General features: G+C 43.6%; 1 long non-coding RNA gene across 1 annotated transcript; it reads left to right on the forward strand.

Moving 5' to 3' along the window:
• Positions 1–503: 503 nt before the first annotated feature.
• LOC139048851 (uncharacterized) lies at positions 504–5,725 on the forward strand. Its single transcript, XR_011508003.1, has 3 exons — positions 504–553; positions 2,065–4,022; positions 5,170–5,725. It is a non-coding gene; the product is annotated as an uncharacterized lncRNA (long non-coding RNA).
• The last annotated feature ends 275 nt before the right edge of the window (positions 5,726–6,000 follow it).

The following is a 6,000-nucleotide window of genomic DNA, read 5'->3' on the forward strand; positions in this document are numbered from 1 at the left end:
AATCCCCCATAGTGGGTACGCACCGCTGTTGAGGATACAAGACAAGACAAGACAAGACAGTTTTACAGCAATGCTTTAGGTCTGTTGTGTCCTTCAACTAGAAACAGTGCATGTCACATGCTGATTATTCAGCCTTCCTGGTGCATTCTTGCACTTTATGTCTCATTACAGCACTGCTTGTCTCCTGCCAACAAATTCGTGGCCAGCTTTTTAATTGGGTGCCGTAGTTTCGGGCCATCACCAGGTCCCGAGCTAGTCTTCCGTTCCCCTATAGTGGGTCTGAGTAATAGGCATCGGAGAGGAACTCCTACGAGGCAACCCCTCACTACTCCGGCACATTTTTAATGCGAGTGTCCGTTAATGCCACCCAGTTTTTTATTGCCTTCGCTAACCCTCACGCTTTAGTATTCTTAGCCTTCACTTTATTTGTAATTTGTAGTTCGTTTTACACTAACTTTAGGCACACCAATTTCTGTGCCAGTCCACTGTTGTGGGTACGTGCCATTTGGGGAGATCAACTTCAACACAAGGTCCTACTCTGCCTTTTCTTTCGGTGAGTTTTACGTAGAATGCCTAAATTAACGGATTTAAATATATTCCCGTAACTCAATATATTCACGCAACTCACACAACTACTGTAAGTTGCTAGCTCCGTATGTTGCGCGACATTCATACGGCTTTAGTGTCACGGCATCACAGACTCATTGAGTACGCCACATAATATGACACATTCTGTTATTTAGGCATCGTTTTACCGGAGTGAAACCATTAAGTAAACCACAGCGTTACATGTTTATTGTCAATGATTATGATTGCGAAAAAAATTACCCCCCCCCCTTTGGTTGCGGGATAAAGTACAATTTTTTTTTTTGCGTGGCTAGTTATGAAATCAGTTATCTTTATAGTACTGCTGGCATAGCAAGGCCTGAGAATCGGAGAAGTATAAAATATACGTTGGTGCCAAAAAAGATTAGGCATTGAAAAAGGCATGAATAATAAAGCACAAGGTAGCAAGCAAACTAAATTTTGCAACAGCTACTGGTATATATGGAGTGAATTCATACCATAGCCAAACACAGTACACGCAACACTCCCGTGTGCCTCCCATATTCATATAGTCAAATAGGACTTTTTAAAACAATGTTCGCACTTACAAAAAAAATAAGGCCTCAACACCCAGTACTCTTGTCATTTACCTTGTTTTTCAGAACGTATTATCTCATGCAAAACCTCTCCCATGCCACTTTCTATTGACAATAATTGCTTAAACGCCCCAGGTCCTTATTCTTGCTCTACTTACATTTCACATGTTGAATCAGTCCGTTATTTCGCAAGCAGTAAACCAAGTATACAGGGGCGTTTTCTTTCTTTTTGTTGGTACGCAAGAAAACAGTTGAATTCCACAATTTTTGAAAAGAGAGAATCGATGGGGCTTTTCAAGAGCACTAGAACTCTGCAACGCTCCGAACAAATAGCAGAAAGTGACGACACCCCATTGTTAAAATGTATTTCAACAGTAAAGAAATCCCCCACTCAATCCTTGAGAAACAAGAGATGACTAATCGGTAGATTCGCAGGCTGAAAAAGAGGTGTCTACAGGCGTGCACCTTGTTTGACATTAGAGTTTGTTACTGTTACTGAGCGTTTCTAACTGTGTTTTCATGTGAATGTGGTGCTAAATATATGATATTACAGATGCTTTGTCAATTTCACAGTTCTAGCCACTCGCCATGAATATAGCTCTGCTGAATCCGACAACAATTATACTATCATTCGGGCAGACACTGGAAGATTGCCCATCGTTCGAACGCATCCTCCGTTGCAGCAATTTTATTATTTCATCAGAATACCGCGTAATACGACGCACCCGCAGTGCCTCCTTATGTAGGCGCTTTCGATGCTCACATTGCACTGTAAGCTGGCCCAATGTTACAATATCATTATTGGTGGCAGTGCAATTGTTGGCTTGCATTTTCCTGCACTGCTATGCTTTTGGTATCATAGGGTATGTGCGCCGCACTGACATGTTAATACTTCTAAAATAATAGGTCTGATTTCTTGCAGCCATAAACTACACTGATGCCACAAAGCAACGAATGAAATCTGTAGCCTAGACAAGAATTCCGAACAAGGATTATGGCTGGGCACGGACGCTCTGCAGGCGAAGGGCGCGACTTCGACTCGAAATATCCACCGGACAGCAAACGTTTACGGAGTCCTTCCGTCGACTATGAGATTCCTTGCACTGCTACCGACCGAAGAATCTGCCACATCGTCCAGTATCTGCCTGCTTGGAACAAGTGGCTATGTTACAACCAATCGCAGCTTCGAGAATCAACGGGAAAGAGCGGACAATTTTCACTGGTGGATTGCAACGCGCCTGTCCCGACAACACCCATGGCAGATAATCTTCACAAGCGGCGTCAAGCAGACATTTTCCTGAACTGGCTACTAAAGACACATCGGTGCGTTGGAGAAATTGACTTGACGCATTGGCCTTCCTTAAGCAGCGCCTTCGAACACTCACCCGACCTTCTTTTCGACGCTCTTTCACAAAACTCATCCGTTAATGTGATAAAGCTGAAATCTAGCAACATGAACGAGCGCCTTTGCGGTGCCATTTCCTCACTAGTACAGATCAAAGAATTCGAATTCGAATACGGATACGGCTGTTACGGTATCGAGCATACTTCAATGCCCTCTGCACTGTCGTCACTTCTACGGACGGCGCAGTCTCTGATCTCCCTTAGGATTCCAGAGTTGCGCTTCGACGAAGCTCAAGCCGATGAATTTTTGACAGCGCTCACCACAAACAAAACTCTGCAGGAGCTATCGATCCGCGAGACCATGAGCTCTCACCCTTTGCTGTTAAATCGCTCTGCGTTCGCCGAGTTTCTGAAGAGTACGTTGACACTCACCACTCTGACCATCATAATCCCATTTTCCCCACCTTACCACCAAGCACGAAATCACTGGCTGTGGATCCTAGAGGGTCTCCTTAAGAGCGGAACAATTCAGAATGTGAGACTTGAATCCGTGATAGTGGATGAAGAGAGCTCGGCGCTAATAACCAAAATTTTCACAGAAAATAGGGTTATACGCTCATTTAAGATCATTTCAAGGAGGCAACGTTTGGACGCTCAATTCACGTCGATGTCCGAATGCTGGCTTCAGGCCCTTGCCGAGAACAATACACTAGAAAATATTCAAATAGCAATTTTCATGTGGACGTTAAAACAGTGGAAGCGCTTCTTCTGTACAATGGCGAAGAAGAAAAACATGAAAACAGTAACCATTCCAGTAACCTATGCTGATCGTCCTCTGCTGCCGGAGTTGTGTAAGATGTTGAAAGAAACCGGTGCTGAAGAGAAGGTGTCTCTAGGATGGTTTAGCGTCGGAGAAGAACGTGGAATACTCGAATGCAAGGCAATTTCTCAGTTGTATGCTTACAAAGGACAATATGCTAAAGCGGAACTCTGCGGCATTTTGAAACTCTTGCCGTCACTCCACCACGTGAAGTTCTTTTCTTTGAGCATCGCCGTTAGAGACTTAGATGCCTGGCTATATTCAGCCCTCTGCGAATACATTACAGCAACTAGCGCCATGGAAAAGTTAGACTTGAATCTACGAAGCGATGAAATTGAAGACAACTCTGGAGATCCTCTCTTGACAGCTCTCCTAGAGTCGCTTCCTTGCAACAAAAGCATTAAGCACCTCACTATCTTTGTAAGCCACATGCAACGTGAGCAAATCGAGCTTTTGGCTGATGTAATTCTACTCAGCAAGTCAATCCGAACCGTCTACTATAACGCCGGAAACTCCCAAAATATGGACGTCTTTCTTCGGCACTTGTCCGTACGCATCGCGGACAATTACCAACTCCTCGGCGTCAATTCAGGCTACTTGTACAAAACACAGGTGCAAGCTTTTGACGAGTGTTACATCATTCTGGAAGTTACTCGCCGAAACACCAATCTACTTACGAGAGCTGCTGCATATGTGAGTGGCCTTCGACAAGACAGGTATGTGATGACGTCCTATAATAATGCTGCTTATGAATGAGTCTGTCTTTTAATTTAGTGTTCTTCCCAAGACATCTGAATCCTAACAATTATAGGGTAACGCTAGTTATTTCAGCTCAATTCTTGTTCTGTCGCCGCTTACCACACCAGCCGCATAACTTGGGTGATAACTGAAACAGGTGAAATATGGCCCTTTCAACACAATGAAAAAAAAAAGAGCGTGTCGAGGTATCTTCAGGTCTTGAAATGGATAGCCCCTTTATAAAAAAAAACCTCAAATACGTTGAGAGACTTGTTTCAAACTAGCAGATAAGCACGACGGATGTTTTTTCGAAGGATTGTTTATCATATTAAAGGCCGTAACACCTGACATATTATACATGATACGCTGAGTTTCATGCCTCAAAATGCTGGTTGAATTGCGCGAAACTTATTGTAAAGCCCATAGTTGTGTTTTGGTATGCTTAAGTGAACTTTCAGCTGTGGGCAGCTTAACGAACCAATTTCTAATATAGTAATAAGCAGAGTAATTAAGTTATAACTGAAAACATCTTGGTTGTTTTTTCTTCTAATATACTCTCGACGGCCTTAAATGAATTCCGCCAGTTTGTTCAAATCTTTCTTGCTGTGGTGCTGTGTGTGGGCATTACATGCTTAAGAATAAGATTATTTAATTTCAAACTAAACTTCGCACACATGTTTTTTTTTCACACACTTAGGTAGGTGACTGAGCTTGCTCGAACGAAAAAAGAAGACCACGAAAATGCAGATATAATTATCACTATAGCGTGCTACGCAGCGCCAGAAACTAGATACGTCAATACGGTTCGAGCTTTTGCGTCACCCTTCCTTTTTTTGCAAAATGAAGTTGGACATGAATTAGTTACTACAAACGATGCAGATGTTTGTACTAGTGGGACAGATCCCGTGAGCAAAGCGTGCTGTGATATCGCGTATCTGCCGCCACTTTTCGTATCAAACATCCCCACATCGTGTGTTTTGTCTACTTTATTAGAAGCTGTCGTAGGTAGGCTACGTTGTCCACGGATGAGACATTGACGCACACACGTGGAAAGCGATAGCGTCCTTGCATCTAGGCACCTGTCTCACATGTTCAGATAGGGCGCTCACATATCGATCCTTTCAGATGCGCTGCCTGTGCACTGGACAGAGTCGTTCACCACACTGCGCTGCCGGAGGAGGTCGCCAAGCTAGCTTCAGTGAGCGAGGCCGATGCATCTGCAATGGTTCGTCGGGCGTTCGCACGACTGCAGGGCTTGGACGACTACATGCGGCTCGCGGGAGTCGTGCGAGAGAGAGTTGTCTGCCACCCACGCGACGACGAGAGTGTCCAGTTGGACGGCCTCAACGACTATTGCTGGGCTGCAGTGAGGCGCTACCTGTTCATTGGCGACATCAAGGGCTCCACGTCGACATGGCCATATTGTTAGTAAACAAGATGGACATTTTTTTTTGTGTGTGTGATAGAAGCGGTCCGTTTGTATCATGTTTCCCGCTTTAAATACTTTCATATCCAAAAAGCACTCGGTGGCACTAAGTACGTGTGCGCTGGGACTACGTGCGTGCTCCTTTTTCTGTTGCAACACCTTAGTTAATGGGCTCTCCCATCAAATTTATTTACCAGTATCTTCCATCTTTTCCCCAGCTTAAGAAATAGAGAATACAGTTTGTTTTCACGATGAGGTCGCAGAGTGCAAAGCTGTATGTGGACCTCCTCTTCATAAGATAACTCTGTTTTACATATAGAAAGGAGAAGAGAAAGAAATAAAGGCTCAAAATAGGTTCTAATATCGGAAATCTATGTATTTACAATAAATACAGTAGAACAACTTTAAACATAATATGAGAAATGTCAGTGATTAGGCAACTTGTAGAGAAAAAAACTAAATGATGAATATGCTCTGAAACAGGAAAATGACGAAAATAAGTACAATATATCGCACCACATACCTCAACA

This window comes from Dermacentor albipictus, chromosome 8, assembly GCF_038994185.2.
Source record: "Dermacentor albipictus isolate Rhodes 1998 colony chromosome 8, USDA_Dalb.pri_finalv2, whole genome shotgun sequence".
Lineage (NCBI taxonomy): Eukaryota > Metazoa > Arthropoda > Arachnida > Ixodida > Ixodidae > Dermacentor > Dermacentor albipictus.